This window comes from Brachyistius frenatus, unplaced genomic scaffold (assembly GCF_029030835.1).
Source record: "Brachyistius frenatus isolate BFR_SWC_R1_liver_20210118 unplaced genomic scaffold, ASM2903083v1 Contig_3, whole genome shotgun sequence".
Taxonomy (NCBI): Eukaryota; Metazoa; Chordata; class Actinopteri; family Embiotocidae; genus Brachyistius; species Brachyistius frenatus.
The window spans coordinates 6,401,029-6,416,604 of NW_027210602.1; the positions used below are offsets into that span (position 1 = coordinate 6,401,029).

A 15,576-nucleotide genomic window follows, 5' to 3' on the forward strand; every position below is an offset into this window, starting at 1 on the left:
TGTGTGTGTGTGTGTGTGTGTGTGTGTGTGTGTGTGTGTGCGTGCTATGTGTGAGGGCTGTTCCCTCCACTACCCTGAGCGGTGGCTAGGGGGTGCACTGTGGACATGGTGTGTGTGTGTGTATGGATGAGAAAGGGAGTAGGGGGAAGAGAGAGAGAGAGAGAGAGAGCGTGTGTGTGTGTGTGTGTGTGTGTGTGTGTGTGTGTGTGTGTGTGTGTGTGTGTGTGTGTGTGTGTGTGTGTGTGTGTGTGTGTGTGTGTGTGTGTGTGTCGGTAATGTATTCCTGCCTGTGGCTGGGCTGGTCACATGGGGAGAGCAGCCTGTTTAAAACAGCCTCGGCTCGCTCAGTCAGAGCAGTGCGAGACACAGAGACAGACGCACGCGTTCTCTCTCTCTCTCGTCCTCTCTTCACGCGCACACACACACACACACACACACACACACACACACACACACACGCAGACACGCACGCAGACGGCAAACTTTCCTCTATCGGACTGACACAGCACACGCGCCGGGATAAGACACACTCCCCTTGCTACAGTGGAGAAGAGGATAAGGAGTGACAGATCAGGAAAAAAAAAAAAAAAAAAGCAATACAGAAAAAAAGAAAGAGGTTCCCTGTGAGTAACTGATTTTTGATTTGCATGTGTCATTTTTTTTATTTTTTTTTATTTCAATTTTTTGGGGACTTTGCTCTTCTTCAGCGCTGTCTGACCAGGACCTGACAGGGACTGTGAGAGGGAGAGAGAGTTGGACGGAGGTGTACTGAGGAGGAAGCGTAGCCAAAAAAAGCAAAGGGAAGGTGACAGAAGAGAGTGTGGCGACGTGGTGCCGGTGCAACATTGGAATACCTCTCCATCAATCTCCCTCTGTCTGTCTGTGGGATGTAATGCTGGTAATTAGCAGCGTGCGCTTGGAATGGGAGGAATGCCATTGCGCGGAGCTGTAGTGGGGTTTGTTTCGGACTCTTGTGCTTTCCTGTGTGTGTGTGTGTGTGTGTGTGCGTGTGTGCGTGTGTGTGCGCGTGCGCGTCCTCTCTGTCTTTTTGTATGCCGGCTGCATTGTGGTGGTCAGTCATACTGATGTTGAGCAGATTCCCCGAGACACACGCTTGCTCCGGCTGTGATTAATAGAAAGCTATTGATATGCAGATGGAAGTGGGTAGACCCGTCACTGCACTCCTGTGATATGAGTGATGTGTCGGTGTGGAGGGGGGGGAGAAAGGGGGACAGCCTCACATGCCTCTCCTCCTTCTTATCTCTCTCTCTCTCTCCAACTCTCTCCGTGTCCGTCTGTCCCTCCCCTGTCCTCCTGTCCTCCTGCCTCACTGTCTCCGGCTCTTTCATCCTCCTCTCTCACTTCCCTCCCTGCTCGTTTTCGCTGCCGCCACCGATCTCTCCCTCTCCCCCCCTCTCTCCCCCCCTGTCTCCCTCTCTCCCTCCGACATGCTCTTCCACTTCTCACTATCCTTCCCCCCGTGTCTGTTATTTCATTAACTTTTCTCCTTGTCTGCTGCCTCTCTTATTTATCTGTGTCACCTAAGCTCCAAATGGTCTTATTTCCTCCAACTCCTCGCTTTGTGTCTCATTTTCTCCCCCACGCTGGTACATGCTGGTATACTTAGCAGATTCCTCAGTTGCTTGCGTAGAAAGAGAGAGGATCGCGGAGTGGCGAGGAGGGAGGGAGGGGAGGGAAAGAGAGAAGAAAGAGAGAGGAATGAAGGAGAAAGTGGAAGGAGGGGAGGGCATTGAAAAGGCTGACACTGGCTTGGACAATTAGCCCGGGGAGTCTGTCCTGGGGTGCTATTCTGAGAGGGGCTTTGGCCCCTGGGCCCTGGGCGCTGGGTCACGGGATGCCTTGACCCTTCCAGTCGACAGCTAGGCATGGGAGCCATTATCACGGCCTGATTGATTAGCACTGAGCGGAAATCCCTTTTCTCTTCACTCCTTGGGAGAAAAAGACGGGAGGTTTTTGTCCTTTTGCTGCTGCTGGTTTAGTATCTGCCCGCCTGAATGTTGAAAGCTCCGGCTCGGTTTTCTTTTTTTTTTTTAAAGTGTCGTCAGCTCTGGAGGTCTGCTCTCTAGATATCCTCTCTCCCCGGGCCCGCCTTTGTTTCTCTTACTTTTCTGTCTTTGACAACGTGTGCACACACGAGCGACATTATTTATTTAACTCGCAAGACGGACAAGAGTTGCGGGGACACTTCCCACTGTTCACATCCGATCGTGTTTCCCGTTAGTTCTGTCCCCGTCGCTGTTCTCTGAGCGTCTACGAGATGTGCACCTGCAGAAATTGTTTCGCGATGCATTTAATGGCAACTTTGGAGGGTGTTTAGAAAAAAAAAACAATTAAGCGACGTTGAGAGAGAGAGAGAAAGCTAAGTGATTAAAAAAGACAACGCAAATGTAAAAAGGCAAGAGTAGCGGGGGGGGGGGGGCAGATACTGTGGGAAGCAGAGCCCCTCTCCGTAGTAGTCGGTGTGTGTTTCCCTTTTATTGTCTCCCCATCTTGTTTCTCTGTTTTGATCTTCCCGGTCCCATCTCTCACTAACTCTCACTACTTTTGCTCTCCCTCAACCGCCCCCACTCCCCCCACTCCCACTCCCCTCACCCAGACTGGGAGTTTAGTGGGGTGTTTAGCCCAGCTCACCGCTGATCAAAGCAGTGTGTGTCAGACTGGGCTTAGCCCAGGCACTCCTAATGGAGCACCGTTTTCATGCCTAGTTGGTGGTGGAGCGGGAGGGAGTGATAGGCAGTTGTTGGAGGGATCCGAGGGGGCGGGGAGGGGGGGGGGGGGGGCAAATAGAAAGAGTGACAGGAGTTCAAGAGAGGGGAAGACCGCTTGACAGACAGGCACAGAAAGGGTACAAATAACAAAGTCGCAGGCAAGCAGATTAGAGGAGATAGGCAGATGGACGATAGTGACCAACACGCAAAATAAGAAAAAGGTGAAGAATTAAGAAAGAATAAAAGACTCCCAAGAAGAGCACACAGTGGCAGGGACACGGACAGACAGGAAGACGGGCGAGTGGACAGCGCGAGACGGGCAGCTAGGGCGTCCTTCCTTTTCAAATGGAGGCACCGAGCTCCGGCAGCGCATGCAATTTAGGCCGGCTCAGGATAGCTCCCACACATGGTTTGGTTTTGGAAGCAACACCAGACGGGAAAGAGATGTGTGTGTGTGTGTGTGTGTGTGTGTGTGTGTGTGTGTGTGTGTGTGTGTGTGTGTGTGTGTGTGTGTGTGTGTGTGTGTGTGTGTGTGTGTGTGTGTGTGTGTGAGAGAGAGAGAGAGAGAGAAAGAGAGAGAGAGAGATAACAAGGGGAAAAAAAGAGTAATGCTTGTGTGCCTGTGTGCATGGTAAAGCATCTGTGTGCTCGTCTGCATTATGTACACGGATCACCAGACAGCCATGCATGTAAACTGACTTTTAACGGACTGTAAAAATCCGTCTAGACTTTCTGACTCATATCCTGAAATTGAAAGTTTTACTTCCTCTTATTAAGACATTTTTTTTTGGCAGGGGAAAGGATTGGACTTTCTTACGTGTGGAGCAAAAATGTCACCATTTAAACCTTGAGAAATAAAAAGTCAGAGTGCTGCTCGCATCTTATTAAAGGGTCCACGGTGACTTACAAATAGACACGGGTGACATTTTAAAGTAATTCTCATGAAGTTGGGAGATAAAACGGGATTGTGAAGTGATGTCGGGGTTGATTAATTATGTGTTTCTGTTAAGTATCGGCTACAACTGTGCTTTACATACTTCTGAACTTCTCTTCTTCTCTCCCCTGTCATTTTTTTCTCCGTCTTCCTTTACTTTTCTTCCCTCCTCTCAATCCTTTCCCTGATTTCTCTCCGTGTTCTCCCATCACCCTCACACCCTCAACTTTCTCCTTCTACTTACTCCTCCTTGTCTTTCCCTCACTTCCTCACCCTTCCTCCGTCCTCTTCTTCTTCATCCTCTTTTACTCCTCTCTCAGGTCCACTCTGCCTTACTTCCTGTACACTCTTTTTTTTTTTTTTTTTTTTTTTTCCTTTCCTCCTCCTTGCCTCTCCTCTCCCATCATCCCCACTTTGCAATGCTGATGTTTATGCTCCACACAGAAGAAAGGTAAGGTAAAACTAGGATAATATTTCCCCTAACATACTTACTGCCTGGGTAAACATCCTCCGACAGATGTCCGAGCACAGGTCTGATCAGAGCGGGGGGGGGGGGGGGGGGGGTATTCTCAGCGCTGTAACGTTCACAAAAAGCTACAAGTTGGAAGCCGGCGTGGAGGAGGATGGAGAGAGAGAGACGGTCAAACACGTTCCTTCCCTTGAAAACGAAACCACTTCTGAAGAAAAGACGAAAGTCAAAAACAAATCACTCGTTATAATAACGTCTTTGTCACGACTCGCCTGAATAACAACAGAAACGTCTGGCTGAACGTGCTCTCTGGAAGCAGGCGTCCTTACTCGGCCGGTCGGTTGCGTGTTAGCAGAAGGGACGCCACGCTGTGATCGTACACGTGCCTCTGCACTTCAGTAAGACCACATTCCTCTCTGGCAAACAAAAAAAGGTCCCATTTGATCGTTTGATGTCAGTTTCAGCAGTTGGGAGTCTCCCAGGTAAACCTTCTCTCCTGCAGCAATGATTTACACTTATCAACTTAATCGCTCTGAATTGGGATCTCCAGCAAGCCGCCCCAGAAGAAGATGTGCAGAAGTTGTTTATTGTCTCGGATATATATTTAATCAACATTTGAGCTGCTGCTCGGCTCATTGGCGAGCTGAAAACGTCTCGCGTAAAGCTGTTCTGCATTAGCCCTCTCAACCAACAAAAGGGGATTACAGATCTCATCTGAATTGTTCAGCTTTAAGCATTTGTCACTTAAGTTACTTGTAAAGACAAAGAAGCTGAACGTCATCAGAATTATTAAGCGATTCCGAGTGGATAAGCGGATTCAGTGCTGCGTTCGGATGTGACAAAATATATCTGAGCCCGCCGAAAGGTTGAGAGGGAGAAGGGCTCGGAGTTGTAAGAACTAAACTGAAGATTTTGGTAAGCGTATTTGTGTGTACACGCGTGCATCAGAGCCATTTCACATGCTCCTGTGAAACAAACGCAGGCGAGAGCTTTGTATGCAACAAGCCTTCCAAACAGCCACGGAAAGACATTAAAAAGCCAGCGATCCTCTCCGGCGTCGTCGCACCGCACCCACGCTTTCTCCCTGTACCCTCTCTCTCGCTCTCTCTCGCTCTCTCTCTCTCTCTAGTTAGATATGCCACTTGCTGTGTGCTTTTATCTAACTGCACCTCAGGGTGTGAAAACATGACAAGATTTTGTTAAGATTTGGCCCCAATTAAGCCGCCGCCGCCTCGCACGCATTTCAGAGATCCGCGTTTTCGCGACGGTTTCCTCTCTGCACACCGAGCTGGAAGATCTGGCTCGGGAGGAGGACGCGGTGTGTAATTATTTCGGTAATCCGAAAGAACTCTTGCGCTTTTCTTTGTACATTTTGAATGCAGCGAGGACATGCAGACACAAAGCTGCTCTCTAATGCCATAACCGCATACCATGCCCTGTAACCATGGATCGGGACGTTAAATTATGTTTATCTGTTTGCGTGTGACTGGACAATTTTAGTTAAACTTTTTTTTTTTTTTTTTTTTTTATATTCATCTCTTTTTCTTATATATTTTTTTTTCTTTCTATTTGTTCTACATGTCCGCTTTTGAGGAACCTCCCCTTTGTCCACTTTTCTTTTGTCCCTTAACTTCTGTGTGTGCGCTCGGTGGGTCAGTGTGTGTGTGTGTGTGTCACATTGTGTACATCTGCTTGGCTCTGCTGTACTCTCCATTCAGAGTTTGACTCCTCTACTTTCTGATCAAAGCAAATGAGGGATGAAAGAGGGGAAATGGGGAAAGTGATATGCATCACTCAGCCCACCCCCCCCACCCAACATGAGCCCCCGCTCCTCTACACACACGCACACGCACGCACACACACGCAAACGCAAACACACTCAAACACGCACAATAGCTGCCTCGGCCAGAAGGGGGCAAACTCTTTAAAAGGAAAAAAAAAAAAAAATCAAAGAAAAAAATGATCCCAGCAGCCGCACAGTTTAATTAAGATAATGCTGCAAACATGCACACATTTATTTTGCATTCTGACACACAAAGTGCTCGCACTCAACCTATACGAATGATTTAATCCGATGCACGCACACATACGTGCATACATGCATCTTGAAGAGAAGCAGATCCGAGTAGATGCGCCTGCAGGCAGCAGCACAATATATCGCAGTGTGTGTGCATTACAGGAACACGTTACGAGAAGGAATCACTAGCCATTGCGGGGACAGGAGATGTGTGATGTGAAGTCCTTCCTTTGTCCTTCCACCGATCTGCCTGTGCTGTGAGTTGAAGTGCTCAGCTATACACTCACCTGCTATATTTATAATTTCATCAGGCAGATGCAAGACCGATCGCTTGCTGTTTACGTGCCGAAAGTAACGACGTAGGAAAATGAGCTCACCATGTGTTGTACTGTATTTACACCATAATGGGAGAACAGAAAAGTGACAAACCTCCAGCTCAGGAACAATAAATGGTTGTAGTATGTGAATATTTTTCACGTTCATTGTTGTTGCGGTTTGTTGACAAGTATTACAAATCGTATTTAACACCTTTTAAAATGGGTGAACCAACTGGTGTTAGTGTTTATAATCGGTAAACATGAAGACAGCATGTAGATTGTCATCAAAAATAAGTTGTTGTTTTTTTTGCTATCAGTAGCTCCTTTGCAGAAATGCATGGCCTCTTCAAAGCAATCAAAATAAAGATGTTTTTAGTTTGATGTATAAATGTGTCATTTATGGGGAGTGCCATGTCACGTCGTTCATGATAATATGATCTTTAAAATGATTACAAAAGTTACTATCGTGAAAATGGCAGTTGATGCTTCTCTCTGCGAAGTGACCAGGTTAAATCTCTATGCTTTGTCACGTTGGCTGTTTTAACAATTTAAAACGAGGTTGCGAATGAGGAGACTGAAGTGTAACATCACTGTCACGGAGAGTCAAAGGACTCCAGAGAAAAGCTGGTAAATGAAGAAGTGAGACGCGTAGAGGTCAGCTGTGGTTTAACAGCAGAAGGAAAAGGAGAGGTCCAGAGAAGTGAAGGAAAAGTTGAGATGAACAACAGAATGCTCTCATCCGAGGCAGGATGGGGAATACAGGGGACACTGAGCCACCGGGCCGGATAGAAGTGAACCAAGGAAGAGCCAACAACACGCGTCTTCTTGAGGGAGGGATTAAACGAGACAAGCGGACTCGAAAGACAACTCAAGAGGTGCGGAGGAGGCTAACAGCTAAAGTGATTGTGGTCAGAGGAAGAAGAAAAGTACACGAAAACAGGAGCATCAGTTATGGAGTGGAAGACGGTTTTCCTGAAGGATACCATCGAGCGTGATTGGAGCTGGAAGGAAGGTGGCAAGAGAGAGGAGGCTATGAGAGGTGTTGGATAGACCTGGCAGAGGCTAACAGCGGCCACGATTGTGGTCAAATGTGGGAGAGGAGTGCTTGAAGCGACGGGAGGAAATTAGAAGTTAGAAAAGATCAACAAACGACACGACTGATAAATGTAAACTCGAGAGAAGACCGGATGAAAGGTTGGGTCTAAGGAAGAAGGAAGATGGTGAGCACATAAGAGGCTAACAGCATTACGGCCACCTGCGTGATTGAGGTCAGAGAGCAGGAAGAGGTGCAAAGATTAGAGCCAATGAAAGGGGACATGTCGGACATGTTGGGGGTCCAGATGAGTCTTGGAGGTAAGATGTGACAATGGTCATTGCACAAAGAGACAAAAGGACGCCCAGGTGGGAAATGAAATGCCCAGTAAGGACACGAAAGGAGACAAGAATAAAGAGGGCAGGGTCATATTAATTGAATGGCACATCATCTTGTCCAAACAATTGTGTATAATGCAGTTGCCGGCACGATGTGGAACACATTTGACCAAAATAACTCAAAAACATTGGTAAATTGGATTTTTGCCCCCCCCCTCAGCTACTGTTGTTTAGTTGTTGTAAATCACATTCAGGTCTCCTCTCATCGGCAGTGGGATGCTGAAACACTGCCATTCTCATTTACTTTTTTTTTTTTTTTTTTTTTTTTTTTTGCTTCCATTTTATTACTATTATTATTACTTTTTGAAAAGTCACATCAGAACCTGACATCACCACCCCTGTGTGCAGAAAATGTTCACCAGTCTGGGACCGTGCCACATTATTAATAATGCACTGCGTTAAAAATGCATGGATTTTCCATCAATGGGAAACTCAGTGCTGGGGCTCCCACTTTATAATAGAATGCAGATATCTTCATCCTTGTTTTGGGGGACATTTCAGATACATTTATTTTAGCTTAGCTATGAAATATAGATATAGATTGCTGGAAGGCTTAGGGCTGTGCCTGTGGCGCTGCTGGATGTAGCTTTGTGTGTATTTTGTCCAGGTCTGTGTCCATCTAATGTCTTTCTGTACCGCTGTGTCACTGCTTACGTCCATCTCTTTACCCGTCCATAAATTTGCCTTTTGGTCTGTATGTAAAATTGCTCTTCTGCACAGCTGTGTGTGCGAGTGAGGGAGTGAGAGAAGGAGGGAGTGAGGGAGGGAGTGAGTGAGGGAGTGTGAGTGAGTGAGTGAAGGAGTGAGTGAGTGAGTGGGGAGGGAGTGAGTGAAGGAGTGAGGGAGTGAGTGAGTGAAGGAGTGAGTGAAGGAATGAGGGAGTGAGTGGGGAGGGAGTGAGTGAAGGAGTGAGTGAGTGAGTGAGTGAGTGAGTGAGTGAGTGAGTGAGTGAGTGAGTGAGTGAGTGAGTGAGTGAGTGAGTGAGTGAGGGAGTGAGGGAGTGAGAGAGGGAGGGTGGTGAGTGAGTGAGTGAGTGAGTGAGTGAGTGAGTGAGTGAGTGAGTGAGTGAGTGAGTGAGTGAGTGAGTGAGTGAGTGAGTGAGTGAGGGAGTGAGTGAGTGAGGGAGTGAGTGAGTGAGTGAGGAGTGAGTGAGTGAGTGAGTGAGTGAGTGAGTGAGTGAGGGAGTGAGTGAGTGAGGGAGTGAGTGAAGGAGTGAGTGAGTGAGTGAGTGAGTGAGTGAGTGAGTGAGTGAGTGAGTGAGTGAGTGAAGGAGTGAGTGAGTGAGTGAGTGAGTGAGTGAGGGAGGGAGTGAGTGAGTGAGTGAGTGAGTGAGTGAGTGAGTGAGTGAGTGAGTGAGGCGGGACGGAGGGAAGGAGGGAGGGAAGGCGGGAGGGAGGGCCTCTCTCTGAGCCGGGGGCTTTTAATCTATTAAAACCTCATCCTTAAACACTAATCAATGTACCCTTTTATATTTCCATTACAGTGCGGAGGGAAAGGGATAAATAAAGCATGACTGAGCTCAGTAGTCGCCACATCACACTGAAAAATCTCAAAGGTTGTTCACATGCACACGGAGAGGCTTGACTTATTTGTGCCAAAAAAACAGGTTGCAAGACAGGTCACATCCATTATGTTGATACTTTTGCTGCTTTATTGCAGTTACATACTTTTCCTACCCTCGTGGGGTCCAATATAAAGTGTAGGCACTCTGTAGAGAACTTCCTGTTTCCTGTTTTAAACTCAACTGACCTCTCATTTCTACGTGTATCTACATTTGGTCAGATCAGTACTGAATTGATATTCAATGCTAAAGGGTGATTCCAGTATTTTACAACTTAGATTTGATTTAGATGTTTTTGCCTTTTGTTTTGTTTGGTTATGATAATAGTGAGCTCACCTGATGTGATTTTTTTTAGTATCAAGGAATATAATGACATTACAACAAAAGTCAGATGAGGTAAGAAACAAGCAGTCAGAAGATCAGGCAGGTTGCTAATGAGTGAAATAGTAGCTAGATTATTTGAAAAAATGATTTTTGGAGGTAAAAGGGAAAGAGCAAATCTGAAATGTTGATTTAAAAAAAACAACCTCTCATTTTACAAGCAGAGATAATCCATCTGTAAAGAGTCATGGTTGTTTCCATCAAGGGAAACATACCAATCAAATATTTTATTTTCCAATGTTTTCACTGCAAACCAGAAACGTGTCTCTTATTCCATCTGATTATTTTGATGTTTTTAACCTGAGTTCACTCACTGAGTACATTTTTGTCTTTGACACTAAAGAAAGTCCTATTTCACTGATGCGGGCAGCGTGTGTTTGATTGAAAAGAAAAGAAAAGATGGAAGTGTTTCTCTTTTTAATCAGAGTTGAAAGAATGCGACCGCAGCGCCGTGCAAAATGCAGAACGAAAGTAAAGTGTAAAACTGAGACGGTCTCATCTGGCGCTCTCCAATTAAAAGGATTGAAACGGTGTGTACTTGACACCACCTCCTTTCATTTGATCTGATAAAGGCCCGCGCTTGCCCGAGAATCCCTGCTTTTTGCACAACGTGTTATCATGCGGCCTCGTGTCACTGGCCTCCCGCCCCCTTCTCCTTTTTTCTTCTTTTAATTGTGGTGCCCCTCGCTCGCGGTGCTGCGTCATGTATTCCCTCTGGACCGCGTTTCGCTGCTGATATGTGCACTGTAGCTTTCAGCTGTCAGGAGAGAACACTTTCAAGCCATGCAGCTGACAATGTGCGCGCTACCGTTTTAGGGATGATTCACAGCAAATGACCGCAGTGCAACAGGAAGCCACAGTTGCCCTGCCCCTCTAACCCCCCCCCCCGCCCCCTTTAAACCCCCCCCTTTTTCCAATTTAAAGCTACTAAACTGACAATATTTGCCTCTTCTCAGAGCACACTTTATTAGCTATGTCTGCTTATGTACATGTCCCCTCAACCCCAATTAATTTAGTCTCCTTAAGTGGCAAATTTGCATTAGACTGTGCTTGCCTTTAAAGTATACTTTATTAGTGTTGTCTGGGTTACCCACACCGGACCCCCCCCCCCCTACCACCACGCACACCCGCCATCCCCAGCCACCCCGCGCATGCACACATTTATTTTACCACGCTTAGCCAACAGTATTTTCTCTGCAGGAGCGTACGTGTGTGTTTTTCCGCTCCACTGTGGTAGTTTATTAGCAATGTCTCCTTTGATAGTTAGTGTGCACGCTTGATTATGGCTGAAAGGGAGTGGGCCGGGCACTTGGCCGGAGAGGAAGTCTGCCTAATGATATTAACAACATCCTTTATTGGGTAGCTACTGCAGGCACAGGGAGGGAGAGGAGTAAAGGAAGAGGAAGAGGGAGGAGGAGTGTGTGTGTGTGTGTGGGGGGGGGGGGTGAAAGAGAGCGGAGTTGGACAGAAAAAAGGGAAACGAGTGAGAGGAAATTCAGGGCGAATCAAAGAGTTAGGAGGGGAAGGAGTTACCTCGTGTGGAGATTTAGCCGCAAGAACAACGAGGAAACGCTCTGTAGATTCAGGCCAATTGGAAATAAACAGACCGGAGTCGTAAGAGAGTGATTATCCTCACGCAGGCGACGCTGCACCAATATTATGATGGCAGATAATCTCATGTTCTCTTCATATACAAAACCCTCTCAGTCCCTCTCTACTAGTCTTGATAGGAACTTTGCAGTTGTATCACGAAATGGCCGAGCAACCCCGTCTGCTTCCATCACGGAGGTCCGCTGGGCCGTGTATAACAGCTGGACAGGAAACACAGCGATAACTGGAAAAATGTTTTAAAGAGGATTTCATTATTTTAATGTCATGAGTAACAGCGATTTGTCTGAAAGCAGAAAAAAAAAACTATTTGTGTTTACATTAATAGCATTAGCTGAGCTTAATAGCTCCCTAAGGAGGTTGCGTGGCTAAGAAGCTAATATCAACGCCTCGGAAACGGCAATTGAACACATCTTGCAGTTACATTTTGTTTAAACTGTATTCATTATTTTAACTTTCAGTGTATGAAGAAAGCAGATTTAAAAATTAGGCGCCTGTGGTTAAAATGTATTTAGGTGACCATTTTTCTGCCAGGAACTTCCTTAAATGTTTTAGCAACTGGAGTTTCCATAAAAGCCTCTGAGTATTGCAGGTTGAGGAATAAAAAAAATCGCAAACAGAACCACTACACCACCATCGTAAAACCTGAGGAGATGTCCTGGATCAATTCAAGTGAATTGCCTTTTTTTTTTTTTCATCCACCTTTTCAGCAAAATACAAGTCGAACCACGGGGAGGCCCGATAGTCGTGGTGGGTAGAAGTTTAACAGAGACATCTCCTGTTCAACCCGATAACTGAATCTGAAAAGAAGATCAACCATGGTTTGAATGCTGTCAGGGAATATGAGGTTGCTTGTCTGCAGCACCTGGAGAAAATAATGAATTGAAGGGTCAGACAGCTGCGGTCGCCATTTTAGCCAACGACTGCATCAGCAATACTTGTGTCTTCACAACCAACGTAACGGTCACATATTTTGGAATATCAGCTTTGAAATGTGTATTTACCAGCGTTTGTTTTCCTTAGTATTATCGAGTCATCACTTCTGTCAGGTTGTAAGTATTCACATGTGTTATTGCTTTTATACGTTTGTATTTGTTCACAAACATACACAAATGTGCATATTGTTCAATTCCTGATGAGTTCAAATTCACACAAAAGGCAGTCAGATTGAAAGGAGAGGCCTCATCTACACCAGGTCTGTGGTGTTACTTCCCAACACACACACACACACACACACACACACACACACACACACACACACACACACACACACACACACACACACACACACACACACACGGCCGCGCACAAAGGACGGAATGAATGGAGGATTATTTACATAACCAGTTTATGTCCCTTTTGTGTTGTTGAACGACATTCGACAAACAGAAAATGGGACAGTGGAGCATCTATAAACGGGTATTGTATGATAGCGGGAGTGGAAAAACACACTTAATATAGCCTACACAAGCACATTATTGCTACGTGAATGTTTATTCAAGACCAAACTACTGCATTGAAAACAGGAAATTGGTAACCATTACAGGAGACGAGTGCCTGTAACGTTTCACGCCTGATTCCTCTTGTTGTCTTTTTTTTGTTTTTTTTGTGCTTATGTCGATTATGAATGTTTACGCATTGCCTCTTTATTTCTAATTAGGTCAACTCAAAAACGACTCAGTATAAACCTCTTAGCCAAACTGAACCATAATATAACCGTAAAGAGCCCAGAAAATGTTCAACAGAAGCTTCAACTCGAGTGTAGCGTCTCAGCTGGAGTGGCAGCGATTAGCAGAGATGTCATTTGTAGCCCTGTCTTCACCTGACACTCGGCCACGTCGAAAACTCACAGCACTACACGAGCGAGCAAGCTTTTAAACGGTGAGCCAAACAAGCTACAGTTTGCATTTGTGATTTACCTTCTTAATTGCAGAGGTAAAATAATTGGCAACCCCTCTACGGTTTGCTGTGTTGCGTTTCCGTACGCACGCCGGTCATTGTTCACGCATCGGTGATTGTTCATTTTGACAATCCCAGCAACCAACGGGCCGACTGTAATTCCGCTGACGTTCGCGGGCCTCGTGTGGAGGTGTGGCGTGCTCGCACACGGACGCCAAGCGACAGCGCGCTGATTGTCGAACGGCACCGATCGTCTCCTCCCGCGAACAACTAGGAAAAGCTGTCACCTTGAGAAGCCTCCCTCAACACCAAAAGATGTCAGGCCTGGCAATTTTCTCTGTTTACCTTGGCGAGGTGCCTAAGATCCCATACCTCTCCCAGGTGTGTGTGTGTGTGTGTGTGTGTGTGTGTGTGTGTGTGTGTGTGTGTGTGTGTGTGTGTGTGTGTGTGTGTGTGTGTGTGTGTGTGTGTGTGTGTGTGTGTGTGTGTGTGTGTGTGTGAGTGAGAGAGAGAGAATGCTTGGAGGTATGTTTATTTGTCTTGTTTGCGGGCATGTTAATCTTTGCACGAGTGTGTTTGAGTTTTTGTGTGTGTATGTGCAGCTGTTTGCTATTTTTGCATTGTCTATTTGAGTTCCTGTGTGTGTGTGTGTGTGTGTGTGTGTGTGTGTGTGTGTGTGTGTGTGTGTGTGTGTGTGTGTGTGTGTGTGTGTGTGTGTGTGTGTGTGTGTGTGTGAGTGTGTGTGTTTGTGAGGACCAGACAGACGGAGATAAATATACTTATTCTCTGGCACTGTGTCTCTCTGTAAGCAGCGTCAGCATCTCTCTGCACCTGTGGCGAAGGAGACATATCAAACGCGCACTTTCAACAGCCACGCCGTCACGCTTCCGCATTACAGGACACGGCACGCAGGCAAACACACAAATACACGCACGATGAAACTTCCCGGATCCTCCGGTGAAAGCACGCAGTTTGTCACAGACGGTACGTACAGACAAGTGCGCGCAGACCCGCGACACTTAGACTGACAGACACATGCCAGTACGCGGGGACTCGCCTACACGCCATCAGACAACCACTGGTGTGTCAGAGTGAAGATAGCATTTGTCTTCTCTCAGCATCTTCTCTCAGGTGGTACGTGACTGCTCTCGTTTTTCTGTGTGCATATCTTTCAGTGTGTGTGTGTGAGAGAAAGAGAGAGAGAGAGACACACACACACACACACACACACACACACACACACACACACACACACACACACACACCACCTATCTTGGACGTGGAGGCAAAATAGAAAATAGTCCCTTATCAGGCAGGATTAAAAAAGTAGAATACCCTCACATACTTTAAATGACTTCAGCCTCTATCAGTGCGTGCGTGTGTGTGTGTGTGTGTGTGTGTGCGCGTGTGTGTGTGTGTGTGTGTGTGTGTGTGTGTGTCTATCTTATTCATAAATTGCATCTATCATACAGTATATTAGGCTGTATACTGTATATTTATGTGGCACAGAGTGCAATGGTGTCTGTCTGCCTACAAAGATTGACTGCTGAAGCCAAACACTGCTAAAATATTATCAGACTGCAAATGCTTTTACATTTATAGCAACCAGTTGAAAAATAAATAAAAAAAAAAAAAAAAAAAAAAATCCTAAAGGTCACTTCAGAGATGCATGTCTCTCACATCGATGTCCTCTAGCAAACCAACATTGTTAAAATGGAAGCCAGCCTGGCAGAAACAGAAGCGGACAGAGCATGTAAACTGGCTGCCTGAAGCACCACAGTTCTTCGGCCAACAAATTGATGTCTGGTGGATAAAAACCTCGGTCCAAACACCAGCTGAACACACCATCTGTTTCTCTGCGATTCCACTCATTAGGGATACATATTTTAATTTCTTTTGTATTGCCCTTGATATTGTCCTACTACGTTTCTATTGTCATTTCACTTTTTGCTATTGATTTCAGTTTCATGAGAGCTTTGATGTCTTGTAGCTGTTGCTTGTTTTGAGGGGAGAATGTTATAAATCCTCCTTTGCGTTTTTACCGAGCTCCTTCGCAGACTGTCGATTGCGTTTTTCAGCCTAGCAGCATTATATCCCTTTTTAATTTTTTTTTTTTTTTTTTTTTTTTTTGAATCAGTCAAATCAGCCTTTATTGATATCGCACGTTAAATGTGCCTGACAAACGGCAATCACAAACAGTAAAACAACACCTCTGCTCTCGCCACATTTT

The 15,576-nt window shown here is 46.0% G+C and overlaps 1 protein-coding gene across 3 annotated transcripts in view; it reads left to right on the forward strand.

The window, feature by feature from the left end:
- Window positions 1-339: 339 nt before the first annotated feature.
- cntfr (ciliary neurotrophic factor receptor) overlaps window positions 340-15,576 on the forward strand; it is a 231,180-nt gene continuing 215,943 nt past the window's right edge. The window contains exons 1-2 of one of the 3 annotated variants that reach the window (XM_069704998.1): window positions 340-623; window positions 3,984-4,114. The gene's annotated coding sequence lies outside the window, so the exon portion shown is untranslated. Of the gene's footprint in view, window positions 624-3,983; window positions 4,115-6,387; window positions 6,407-15,576 lie in introns of those variants that run through there. The other 2 variants (XM_069704989.1, XM_069705007.1) reach the window with 2 other exon arrangements.